General features: G+C 48.6%; 2 non-coding genes across 2 annotated transcripts; both read left to right on the top strand.

Moving 5' to 3' along the window:
- Window positions 1–9157: 9157 nt before the first annotated feature.
- TRNASTOP-UCA lies at window positions 9158–9244 on the top strand. The gene has a single exon. It is a non-coding gene; the product is annotated as a tRNA-Sec (tRNA).
- A 3762-nt stretch (window positions 9245–13006) lies between these two features.
- On the top strand, window positions 13007–13093 carry TRNASTOP-UCA. The gene has a single exon. It is a non-coding gene; the product is annotated as a tRNA-Sec (tRNA).
- Window positions 13094–13613: the final 520 nt, after the last annotated feature.

Genomic DNA, 13613 nt, shown 5'->3' with positions numbered 1-13613 from the left:
GATTTTATTTTATTTTATTTTCCTATTTTTTTTTTAAGTTCTAATGTTAGGATTGTGATTGACACAGAGCTCAATTAATTATCCAATCACAACACAGTAAATGCAAGATGAGATTTAGCAGTGAGCAGAGACTGTGCTGGCCCAGCTGCTTGCTGTGCTGTGAAAAGTATTCTGGGTATTGGCAGATGGGAACATATTTACATATTTAACAACGTAACATCCGGGCCAATTCTGACACTCCTCTCCTACATGTAAAATTTATATTTTTTTTGCTAGAAAATTACTCAGAACCCCCAAATATATATTTTTTAGCAGAGACCCTATAGAATAAAATGGTGGGTGTGGCAATTTTTCAAATGCAATTTTTTGGGGAAAAAACTCTTTCACAATTAAAAAAAAAACAGTAAAGTTAGCCCATTTTTTTGTATAATGTGACAGATGATGATACGCAGAGTAAATAGATACCTAACATGTAATGATTTAACCTCTTGCTTACCGGGCGCTTAAAACCCCAATTCACAGCTTTCAGCACTCTCACACTTTGAATGACAATTGCACGGTCATGTAACACTGTATCCAAATTACATTTTTATCATTTTTCCACACAAATAGAGCTTTCTTTTGGTGGTATTTAATCACTACTGTTTTTTTTTCTTTTTTGCTAAAAAAAAACTGTTTCATAGTTTATTATAACATTTTGAAAACAAGGGATAGAGAGAGGGAGGGTAAAGGATAGAGGAGGGAGTGTAAGGAATAGAGGGAGGGAGGGTGAAGGATAGAGGGAGGCAGGGAGGGAGGGATAGAGTGGGGGGGGGGTGAGGGATAGAGAGAAGGAAGGCGAGGGATAGAGAGAAGGAGGGTGAGGGATAGAGAGAAGGAGGGTGAGGGATAGAGAGAAGGAGGGTGAGGGATAGAGAGAAGGAGGGTGAGGGATAGAGAGAAGGAAGGCGAGGGATAGAGAAAAGGAGGGTGAGGGATAGAGAGAAGGAAGGAGTGTAAGGGATAGAGAGAAGGAGAGTAAGGGATAGAGAAAAGGAGGGAGAGGGATAGAGAGAGGGAGGGTGAGGGATAGAGAGAAGGAAGGTAAGGGATAGAGAGAAGGAGGGTGAGGGATAGAGAGAAGGAAGGAGGGTGAGGGATAGAGAGAAGGAAGGAGGGTGAGGGATAGAGAGAAGGAGGGTGAGGGATAGAGAGAAGGAAGGAGGGTGAGGGATAGAGAGAAGGAAGGAGGGTAAGGGATAGAGAGAAGGAGGGTGAGGGATAGAGAGAAGGAAGGAGGGTGAGATATAGAGAGAAGGAAGGAGAGCGAGAGATAGAGAGAAGGAGGGTGAGGGATAGAGAGAAGGAAGGAGGGTGAGAGATAGAGAGAAGGAAGGAGAGTGAGGGATAGAGAGAAGGAGGGTGAGGGATAGAGAGAAGGAAGGAGGGTAAGGGATAGAGAGGAGGATGAGGGATAGAGAGAAGGAGGGTGAGGGATAGAGAGGAGGGTGAGGGATAGAGAGAAGGAGGGCGAGGGATAGAGAGAATGAAGGAGGGTGAGGGATAGAGAGAAGGCAGGAGGGTGAGGGATAGAGAGAAGGAAGGAGGATGAGGGATAGAGAGAAGAAGGGTGAGGGATAGAGAGAAGGAATGAGGGTGAGGGATAGAGAGAAGGAGGGCAAGGGATAGAGAGAAGGAGGGTGAGGGATAGAGAGAAGGAAGGAGGATGAGGGATAGAGAGAAGGAGGGTGAGGGATAGAGTGAAGGAGGGCAAGGGATAGAGAGAAGGAGGGTGAGGGATAGAGAGAAGGAGGGTGAGGGATAGAGAGAAGGAGGGTGAGGAATAGAAGAGGGTAAGGGATAGAGAGAAGGAGGGTGAGGGATAGAGAGAAGGAGGGTGAGGGATAGAGAGAAGGAGGGCGAGGGATAGAGAGAAGGAGGGCGAGGGATAGGGAGAAGGAAGGGGGGTGAGGGATAGAGAGAAGGAGGGTGAGGGATAGAGAGAAGGAGGGTGAGGAATAGAGGGAGGGAGGGTGAAGGATAGAGGGAGGCAGGGAGGGAGGGATAGAGTGGGGGGGGGGGGTGAGGGATAGAGAGAAGGAAGGCGAGGGATAGAGAAAAGGAGGGTGAGGGATAGAGAGAAGGAGGGTGAGGGATAGAGAGAAGGAGGGTGAGGGATAGAGAGAAGGAAGGCGAGGGATAGAGAAAAGGAGGGTGAGGGATAAAGAGAAGGAAGGAGCGTAAGGGATAGAGAGAAGGAGAGTAAGGGATAGAGAAAAGGAGGGAGAGGGATAGAGAGAGGGAGGGTGAGGGATAGAGAGAAGGAAGGTGAGGGATAGAGAGAAGGAGGGTGAGGGATAGAGAGAAGGAAGGAGGGTGAGGGATAGAGAGAAGGAAGGAGGGTGAGGGATAGAGAGAAGGAAGGAGGGTGAGGGATAGAGAGAAGGAAGGAGGGTGAGGGATAGAGAGAAGGAAGGAGGGTGAGGGATAGAGAGAAGGAGGGTGAGGGATAGAGAGAAGGAAGCAGGGTGAGAGATAGAGAGAAGGAAGGAGAGCGAGAGATAGAGAGAAGGAGGGTGAGGGATAGAGAGAAGGAAGGAGGGTGAGAGATAGAGAGAAGGAAGGAGAGTGAGGGATAGAGAGAAGGAGGGTGAGGGATAGAGAGAAGGAAGGAGGGTGAGGGATAGAGAGGAGGGTGAGGGATAGAGAGAAGGAGGGCGAGTGGATAGAGAGAAGGAAGGTGAGGGATAGAGAGAAGGAGGGCGAGGGATAGAGAGAAGGAAGGAAGTGAGGGATAGAGAGAAGGAGGGTGAGGGATAGAGAGAAGGAAGGAGGGTGAGGGATAGAGAGGAGGGTGAGGGATAGAGAGAAGGAGGGCGAGTGGATAGAGAGAAGGAAGGTGAGGGATAGAGAGAAGGAGGGCGAGGGATAGAGAGAATGAAGGAGAGTGAGGGATAGAGAGAAGGAGGGTGAGGGATAGAGAGGAGGGTGAGGGATAGAGAGAAGGAGGGCGAGGGATAGAGAGAATGAAGGAGGGTGAGGGATAGAGAGAAGGCAGGAGGGTGAGGGATAGAGAGAAGGAAGGAGGATGAGGGATAGAGAGAAGAAGGGTGAGGGATAGAGAGAAGGAATGAGGGTGAGGCATAGAGAGAAGGAGGGCAAGGGATAGAGAGAAGGAGGGTGAGGGATAGAGAGAAGGAAGGAGGATGAGGGATAGAGAGAAGGAGGGTGAGGGATAGAGTGAAGGAGGGCAAGGGATAGAGAGAAGGAGGGTGAGGAATAGAAGAGGGTAAGGGATAGAGAGAAGGAGGGTGAGGGATAGAGAGAAGGAGGGTGAGGGATAGAGAGAAGGAGGGCGAGGATAGAGAGAAGGAGGGCGAGGGATAGAGAGAAGGAAGGGGGGTGAGGGATAGAGAGAAGGAGGGTGAGGGATAGAGAGAAGGAGGGTGAGGGATAGAGAGAAGGAGGGCAAGGGATAGAGAGAAGGAAGGGGGGTGAGGGATAGAGAGAAGGAGGGTGAGGGATAGAGAGAAGGAGGGTGAGGGATAGAGAGAAGGAAGGAGGGTGAGAGATAGAGAGAAGGAAGGAGAGCGAGAGATAGAGAGAAGGAGGGTGAGAGATAGAGAGAAGGAGGGTGAGAGATAGAGAGAAGGAAGGAGAGTGAGGGATAGAGAGAAGGAGGGTGAGGGATAGAGAGGAGGGTGAGGGATAGAGAGAAGGAGGGCGAGGGATAGAGAGAATGAAGGAGGGTGAGGGATAGAGAGAAGGCAGGAGGGTGAGGGATAGAGAGAAGGAAGGAGGATGAGGGATAGAGAGGAGGGTGAGGGATAGAGAGAAGGAGGGCGAGTGGATAGAGAGAAGGAAGGTGAGGGATAGAGAGAAGGAGGGTGAGGGATAGAGAGAAGGAAGGAGGATGAGGGATAGAGAGAAGGAGGGTGAGGGATAGAGTGAAGGAGGGCAAGGGATAGAGAGAAGGAGGGTGAGGGATAGAGAGAAGGAGGGTGAGGAATAGAAGAGGGTAAGGGATAGAGAGAAGGAGGGTGAGGGATAGAGAGAAGGAGGGTGAGGGATAGAGAGAAGGAGGGCGAGGGATAGAGAGAAGGAGGGCGAGGGATAGAGAGAAGGAAGGGGGGTGAGGGATAGAGAGAAGGATGGTGAGGGATAGAGAGAAGGAGGGTGAGGGATAGAGAGAAGGAGGGTGAGGGATAGAGAGAAGGAGGGCAAGGGATAGAGAGAAGGAAGGGGGGTGAGGGATAGAGAGAAGGAGGGTGAGGGATAGAGAGAAGGAGGGTGAGGGATAGAGAGAAGGAAGGAGGGTGAGAAATAGAGAGAAGGAAGGAGAGCGAGAGATAGAGAGAAGGAGGGTGAGAGATAGAGAGAAGGAAGGAGGGTGAGGGATAGAGAGAAGGAGGGTGAGGGATAGAGAGAAGGAAGGAGATTGAGGGATAGAGAGAAGGAGGGTGAGGGATAGAGAGGAGGGTGAGGGATAGAGAGAAGGAGGGTGAGGGATAGAGAGAAGGAGGGCAAGGGATAGAGAGAAGGAAGGGGGGTGAGGGATAGAGAGAAGGAGGGTGAGGGATAGAGAGAAGGAGGGCGAGGGATAGAGAGAAGGAGGGCGAGGGATATATAGAGGGGAATAGAAGTCTGGTGTCCCCGGTCCTCCTGCTTTGGGTATGAGACTATCAGCCACATTCTGATAAAGAAAGAAATGTAATTGCTGCGAAGTGTAATGATCGGCCCTCTGATGAGCGCAGTAATCGCAGCCTCCACTTTCACCAGACTCAATTTCCAGGCAATGAGCGTTTCCTGCCCTCCGGCCAGACGCCGGGGACGTTCCATTCGGCGGAGGTGTTCGGGGTTCACGAAGGTTCAGAAGTAAAAATTCAGCTTCATCCGTTTCCAGACGTGATTTACATAAACGCCAAGCTGCCTTACTGACACGTGCTAATAATCCGGCGCCGGAGATAATTAACAACTTCCAGAACATTCGGTGAGCGCAGGAAGAGTAAACAGCCGATGCAATTATTGGGCGGCAGAAAAATATTTGCCCATCTTTGTGCGGCGTGAATAAATAATGTGACGGGAGAGAGGACAGTCACCGGGAGCACGGCGCAGACACCGCCATTTACTAACTACTTGGACGGGAATAATGAAATCACAAAGTGATAAAGTGGTCCCAGCCCCTCCCCCCCCCCCCCCCCCCCCAACAAGAAACTATTCCTGTTCTCTGACTCCTTCTATTAATATCAATGTGAATAAAGTTCCAAATACAATTCTATTCCAATCGGTATTCTTACCTTCTATTGCTATCAAATCTCCCGTTGTGCTCAGCGTATAGTATGCAAATTGCATACTAACACCGATTCACAACGTTGCACGAGCCCTGCGTACGCAATTTTCGTTGTTTCCGTACGGCGTGTTTAGCGTAAGGCTGCCCCTTCTAATAGCAGGGGCAGCCAATGCTAAAGTATACCCGTCATTCCCGCGTTGCGACGTTCGATTTTTACGTAATTTGCGTAAGTGATTCGTGAATGGCGCTGGACGCCATTCGCGTTCACTTTGAAGCAAATGACGTCCTTGCGTCCTTGCGACCTTGCGACGTCATTTGCCGCAATGCACGTCGGGAAAGTTTCCCGACGGAGCATGCGCTCTACGCTCGGCGCGGGAGCGCGCCTAATTTTGATGATTCCCGCCCCCTACGGGATCATTTACATTAGGCGCCCTTACGCAGGGCAAGTTTACACAGCGCACACGCAATTTACGGAAGCTACTGCTCCGTGAATCGCGGGTAGCGCAGTAAATTTGCGGGGGCGCAGGGCAAAAACGCTGCCCTGCGCCTCCGTAACTTTGGGGCAAATCTACCTGAATCCGGGCCATTGTATGTAAGAACGTAGCCACCCTCTCCTGATCACTACCGGGATTGTCTATGGGATGTGGACTATAGACTATGGTCTATGAACTAGGGACTATTGTCTAAGGACTAGAGACTATGGACTACAGTTTAAGAAATAGGGACTATGGACTATAGTCTAAGAAGTATGGTCTAAGGACGAGGGACTATGGCGAAAGGTCCGGTCAGTTTAGGTGGACGTCCATGTCTTGGTAGGGTTGCGGTTGTGCCATACTCTTTCCATTTTCAGATGATGGATTGAACAGAAGCTCCGTGAGATCTTCAAAGCTTGGGAGATTTTTTTATAACCTAACCCTGCTTTATACTTCTCCACAACTTTATCCCTGACCTGTCTGGTGTGTTCCTCGGCCTTCATGATGCTGTTTGTTCGCTAAGGTTCTCTAACAAACCTCTGAGGGCTTCACAGAACAGCTGTATTTATACTGAGATTAAATTACACACAGGTGGACTTTATTTACTTCTGAAGGCAATTGGTTCCACTAGATCTTAGTTAGGGGTATCAGAGTAAAGGGGGCTGAATACATATGCCCCTCCCCCCCCCACACTTTTCACATATTTATTTGTATCATTTATCATTTTCCTTCCACAATTTCACAATTATGTGACACTTTGTGTCTCTCACATAAAATCCCAATAAAATACAATTATGTTTTTGGGTGTAACATGAGAAGATGTGGGAAATTTCAAGGGGTATGAATACTTATTCAAGACACCGTATAATATGTTGTACAGCGGAACCTCGGATTACGAGGATAATCCGTTCCAGGAGAACGCTTGTAATCCAAAGCACTTGCACATCAAAGCGAGTTTCCCCATAGAAGTCAATGGAAAGTAAGATAATTTGTTCCGCATTGACTTCTATGGCATGTAATGCTGCATGTGGACAGAGGTGGGAGGGGGGGGGCGCCGGAGAGCCTTGGAAATACTCGGGGACAGCTCGGCTGATCTCGGAAACCCTCGGAAAAGTTCGGGAACTGAGTATTTCCGAGTGATTCCGCGTATTTCCGAACGAGTGTCACCAGTGCCCCCGGAACCTCTGGCCAGCGGCTCTGATAGGCTTTCCGAGTACAGCCCTCAGGCTGTAGTCGGCTTCCTGAATGCTTATCCTCGGGACGTACCGGCGGTGCATTCCTTGGATAAGACTGACAGGCGTCTCAGCCAATCAGGTTCACCGGTTCTGGTTATCGGTAACCTGATTGGCTGAAGCGTCATCGAGGGCGGGAGAAGACAGCGAGGGACGTGGAAGGAGGATGGCTGACCCGAGAAAGGTGAGTGCCAGGCAGGGGGGGGGGGGGCATTTTACAGGTCACAGTGGCAGTGGTGACAATTGATGGCACAGTGGTGACAATTGATGGGCACAATGGTGACAATTGATGGCACAGTGGTGACAATTGATGGGCACAGTTGTGACAATTGATGGCACAGTGGTGACAATTGATGGGCACAGTGGTAACAATTGATGGGCACAGTGGTAACAATTGATGGCACAGTGGTGACAATTGATGGGCACAATGGTGACAATTGATGGCACAGTGGTGACAATTGATGGGCACAGTGGTGACAATTGATGGCACAGTGGTGACAATTGATGGCACAGTGGTGACAATTGATGGGCACAGTTGTGACAATTGATGGCACAGTGGTGACAATTGATGGCATGGCATAGTGGTGACAATTGATGGCACAGTGGCTGTGTTTGATGGCATGGCACAGTGGTGACAATTGATGGCACAGTGGTGACAATTGATGGCATGGCATAGTGGTGACAATTGATGGCACAGTGGCTGTGTTTGATAGCATGGCACAGTGGTGACAATTGATGACACAGTCGACAATTGATGGCACAGTGGTGACAATTGATGGCACAGTGGTGACAATTGATGGCACAGTGGCTGCGTTTGATGGCATGGCATAGTGGTGACAATTGATGGCACAGTGGCTGTGTTTGATGGCATGGCACAGTGGTGACAATTGATGGCACAGTGGTTGCGTTTGATGGCATGGCACAGTGGTGACAATTGATGGCACAGTGGCTGCGTTTGATGGCATGGCATAGTGGTGACAATTGATGGCACAGTGGTGACAATTGATGGCATGGCATAGTGGTGACAATTGATGGCACAGTGGCTGTGTTTGATGGCATGGCACAGTGGTGACAATTGATGGCACAGTGGCTGCGTTTGATGGCATGGCATAGTGGTGACAATTGATGGCACAGTGGTGACAATTGATGGCACAGTGGCTGTGTTTGATGGCATGGCATAGTGGTGACAATTGATGGCACAGTGATTGCGTTTGATGGCATGGCATAGTGGTGACAATTGATGGCACAGTGGTGACAATTGATGGCATGGCACAGTGGTGACAATTGATGGCACAGTGGCTGTGTTTGATGGCATGGCATAGTGGTGACAATTGATGGCACAGTGATTGCGTTTGATGGCATGGCATAGTGGTGACAATTGATGGCACAGTGGTGACAATTGATGGCATGGCATAGTGGTGACAATTGATGGCACAGTGGCTGTGTTTGATGGCATGGCACAGTGGTGACAATTGATGGCACAGTGGTGACAATTGATGGCACAGTGGCTGTGTTTGATGGCATGGCATAGTGGTGACAATTGATCGCACAGTGATTGCGTTTGATGGCATGGCATAGTGGTGACAATTGATGGCACAGTGGTGACAATTGATGGCATGGCACAGTGGTGACAATTGATGGCACAGTTATTGCGTTTGATGGCATGGCACAGTGGTGACAATTGATGGGCACAGTGGTGACAATTGATGGCACAGTGCCTGCATTTGATGGGCACAGTGAGGCCACAATTGTTTTTTTTCCGTTTGCGCCTCCCCAAAAATGTTGAGCACCAGCCTCCACTGGTACAAAATCTTCATCTCTGATAAATTCCGGAAGTGTTTATATATTAATCCTCAAGTGTGAGTTCAACTTTTTTTACATAAAACAATTGAACTGTTTTTTCTTAGTTGCACTTTAAATATGTAAATATGTTCCCCTCTGCCAATACCCAGGATGCTTTTCACAGCACAGCATGCAGCTGGGCCAGCACGGTCTCTGCTCACTGCTGAATCTCATCTTGTATATACTGCGTTGTGATTGGATTATTCATCTAGCTCACTGCCAATCACAATCCTAACATTAGAATAAATTTTTTATGTTTAGGGGGAAAATAAAACCTCCCTAAGTTGACTCGTCCAATCAGCTCCGGGCTTTATATACAACATGGGACGGCCAGTACTATTGCCCAGATGATCCTCAGTGGTCTGGGGTGCAGGCTTCAAACCTGTAGCTGCCTAGCGGCAGAGTGGTTCAATTCCACCCTCTGGGCGTTGGTGGTGTGATGTGGATCTGATATTAGATACGTTGTTTTCTTTTATATGCGTCCAAAATGCCAAATATGTACTTTACCTATAGCAGTGGGGTAGATTCAGTAAGCAATTGCGTCTGCGTAACCATAGTTACGCAGCGCAATTGCTTAGTTGCGCCGGCGTAACGACTTTTCTGTATTCAGAAAGCTCGTTACGCCGACTGCAGCCTAAGATATGACTGGCATAAGGCTCTTATGCCGTCGTATCGTAGGCTGCATTCTTACGATGGCCGCTAGGTGGCGTTCCCGTAGTGGTCGGCGTAGAGTATGCAAATTGCATACTCACGCCGATTCACAACCCTGCGCGCACCCTGCGTACGCATTTTACGTCGTTTGCGTTCGTCGGGTTCCGCGTAAGGCTGCTCCTGCTATCAGCAGGGGCAGCCAATGCTAAGTATACCCGTGGTTCCCGCGTCACGATGTTTGAAAATGACGTCGTTTGCGTAAGTGAATCGTGAATGGCGCTGGACGCCATTTACGTTCACGTTAAAGCAAATGACGTCCTTGCGACGTCATTTGCCGCAATGCACGTCGGGAAAGATTCCCGACGGAGCATGCGCAGTACGTTCGGCGCGGGAACGCGCCTAATTTAAATGATCCACGCCCCCTACGGGATCATTCGTGAATGAAGCGTAGCGCAGGTAATTTATGGAGGCGCAGCGTAAAAACGTAACGCTGCGCCTCCGTAGTAAGTGCGCAGCAGTACCTGAATCTACCCCAGTGTTTCTTGACCAGGATGCTGTCGGGGTTCCTCCGAGGTGTCGGGGGCACAGGACCCAACTTGCTCTGGATCAGCGTCATGGATTGCCATGGTGGGGTGGAGCCAACTGGCAGCACCATAACAACCAATGACACTCCAGGGCCGGGTTGCACAGTGTCATTCATCGCTATGGTAATGGCGGCCAACCTAACCCTCCCATTATTGGCCCTTCTAAGCTCACTGGCCATAGTGCAAAGGCCATGCAGTGATTTATGTTTTAAAAAAAAAAATGATCCCAGTCAAATATGTAACCTGCAAAATTTGCCTCAAATCCAGGATAACGGCAAACCTGAACTCGCCAGGACCAAAAGCAGTTATAAATGTCGGCGGAAACAAGAACAAAGGTTACTCGGAGAGTAACCATAGACCGGACTTTAGAGGCATAGAAAACAATGGAGAAATGGAAAAAATAACAATATTTATTAAGAAAAATACATATTATAGTCAGAGCATTCAAAATTGTTAAAAGTCATATACAATGATACAATTTGTACAGTGAGCCCCTGTGCGTCAACGCGTTTCGCCGTTAGGCTTCTTCAAGACACGATCAAGGTTCAAAGAGGTAGCAAAAAAAAAAAGCGAGTCTCACTGTCTGAAAATGAAACACAATGTCAAACCCCTGTGACATGACGTGCGGGACTCTATCAAAGCCCAAAAGGCATGGCTTGCTCTTCGGCTCTCATCTTTATTGTTATCTTTTTGCAATTTAGGGAATGTGCCATCACCACTGGGATTACTGAAATTATGTAAATATGCAAATCAAATGTGTTTTAGTACAGAGTTAGAGGCCGGCATTGTGTCTAATCTTCCTTCTCCTAACCTCAAGATGGGAAACAAAGCTTTGTGTTGGGTGAGACTGATGATAGGTGAAACGAATGTTGGGTGAAGCTGATGTTGGGTGAGACTTATGTTGGGTGAAGATGATGTTGGGTGAGGTTGATGTTGGGTGAGGCTGATGTTGGGTGAGGCTGATTTTGGTTGAAGCGGATATTGGGTGAGGCTGATGTTGGGTGAAGCTGATGTTGGGTGAGACTGATGTTGGGTGAGGCTGATGATAGGTAAAACGAATGTTGGGTGAGGCTGATGTTGGGTGAAGCTGGTATTGGGTGAGACTCATGTTGGGTGAAGCTGGGGTTGGGTGAGGCTGATGTTGGGTGAAGCTGATTTTGGTTGAAGCAGATATTGGGTGAGGCTGATGATAGGTAATGCTAATGTTGGGTTAAACTGATGATGGGTGAGACTAATTTTGGTTGAGGCTGATGATGGGTGAAGCTGGTGTTGGGTGAAGCTGGAGTTGGGTGAGGCTGATGTTGGGTGAAGCGGATTTAGGTAAAGCGGATATTGGGTAAAGCTGATGGTGGGTTAGACTGATGTTGAATGAAGCTGATGATGGGTGAGGATAATGTTGGATGAGACTGATGATAGGGGAGACAAATGTTGGGTGAAGCTGGTGTTGGGTGAGGCTGATGTTGGGTGAAGCTGGTGTTGGGTGAGACTCATGTTGGGTGAAGCTGATGTTGGGTGAGGCTGATGTTGGGTGAAGCTGATTTAGGTTAAAGTGGAAATTGGGTAAAGCTGATGATGGCTTAGACTGATGTTGGGTGAAGCTGATGATGGGTGAGACATGTTGGGTGAGACTGATGTTGGGTGAGACTGATGTTGGGTGAAGCAGATATTGGGTGAGACTGATGTTGGGTGAAGCTGATTTAGGTTAAAATGGCAATTGGGTGAGACTGATGATGGCTTAGACTGATATTGGGTGAAGCTGATGATGGGAGAGACATGTTGGGTGAGACTGATGTTGGGTACGGCTGAATTTGGTTGAAGCAGATATTGGGTGAGACTGATATTGGGTGAAGCTGATGATGGATTAGACTCATGTTGAATGAAGCTGATGATGGGTGAGGATAATGTTGGATGAGGGTGATGATAGGGGAGACTAATGTTGGGTGAGGCTGATTTTGGGTGAGGCTGATGATGGGTGAGACTCATGTTGGGTGATGGGAGAGACATGTTGGGTGAGACTGATGTTGGGTGAAGTAGATATTGGGTGAGACTGATGATAGGTGAGGATGATATTGGGTGAAGCTGATGATAGATGAGGCTGATTTTGGGATCCATTGTCATTGGGTGTGAGGAATGTATGGAATGGGCTACTGGGTGGTGCTGGTTGGACCTGGTCGGGGGCACCGCTGTAATGATGCTCAGGGGAGGATCCTGTGCTCATAGCCAAGCAGCAACAGATTATAGAGTACAGGTTCTCCCGCACCACATGGATGAACACATGGAGGACAGGCTCTCCAGAACAGCTAGGCCACAACTCAACAAGGGTTTCTTTTTCTGAGTATGATATTTGGGACCCCATAGCAAGAAGTGGGGCTCATCCTCTAGGGCCCCCTGGCCACACAGCCTGCTCCCCTATTGCCTTTGCCACCCTGATTGGACCTCCAGGCTGTTGGCACTTCATCTGTAAAGGCTCCGAATCTGTCTTTCAGGTTTTGGGGCATTTCTGGCCAATCAGTGTTCTCCTCAGTGACGGATAAATGTCTTCTCTCTGAGACTTCATTTATTTCTATTTTTCATGACTGCACAAAATCTTCATCTCTGAAGGTTCCCAAAATATTATATCTTAATCCTCAGATGTGAGTTCAGATTTTATTTTTTAAATAAAACAATGAAACCTTTGTTTCCTTTACTTCCCCTTTAAATATTTAAATACATTCAAATCTTCCAATACCCAGAATGCTTTTCACAGCACAGCATGCAGCTGGGCCAGCACGGTCTCTGCTCACTGCTGCGTCTCATCGTGCATATACTGCGTTGTGATTGGATTATCATTAAGCTCCATGTCAATCACAATCCTAATATTAGATCTTTTTTTAAAGATTAGGAAAAAAACTCCCTAAGTTGTATTTTCTATTCAGCTGCGGGCTTTATATACAACATGGGGCGGCCAGTACTATTGCTCAGATGATCCTCAGTGGTCTGGGGTGCAGGCTTCAAATCTGTAGCTGCCTAGCGGCAGAGTGGTTCAATTCCACCCTCTGGGCGTTGGCGGTCTCGTGTAAAATAATCTGTGGTTTGGTTCTGACATTAGACACGTTGTTCTCTTTTATATGCATCCAAAATACCTACCTGCCTGTAGCAGCGTTTCTTCATCAGGGGGGTGTCGGGAGCACAGGACTCAGTTTGCCCGGATCAGGGTTCATGAATTGCCATGGTGGAGGCGGAGCTGGCTGCCAGCACCATAACAACCAATGACGTGCCAGGGCCAGGATGCACAGCATCAGTCATTGCTATGGTGCTGGCGGTCGGCTCGCTCACATGACTCTGATCCAGGGAAGGTGGCATGGAGGACCATCCCCACCATCAAGGAGGATGGAGGTCCACCAACCCCAGACCCCCTGCACCCCCCACCCCCTGCTGTGCTGCTGTAGCAAAAACATGAGGCGCCTGATGTGAACATGGGGGGGGGCTCTAATGTAATTGGCAGGCTCTGACATGATGGGGAATCTCTGATGGGAGGATTCATGTATTGGGTCTTCTGATGGATATTGTATGGGTATATCTT

Source organism: Rana temporaria, chromosome 5, assembly GCF_905171775.1.
Source record: "Rana temporaria chromosome 5, aRanTem1.1, whole genome shotgun sequence".
Classification (NCBI taxonomy): Eukaryota; Metazoa; Chordata; class Amphibia; order Anura; family Ranidae; genus Rana; species Rana temporaria.
The sequence above is the reverse complement of the archived record's forward strand: the minus strand, read 5'-3'. Positions and strand labels throughout refer to the sequence as shown.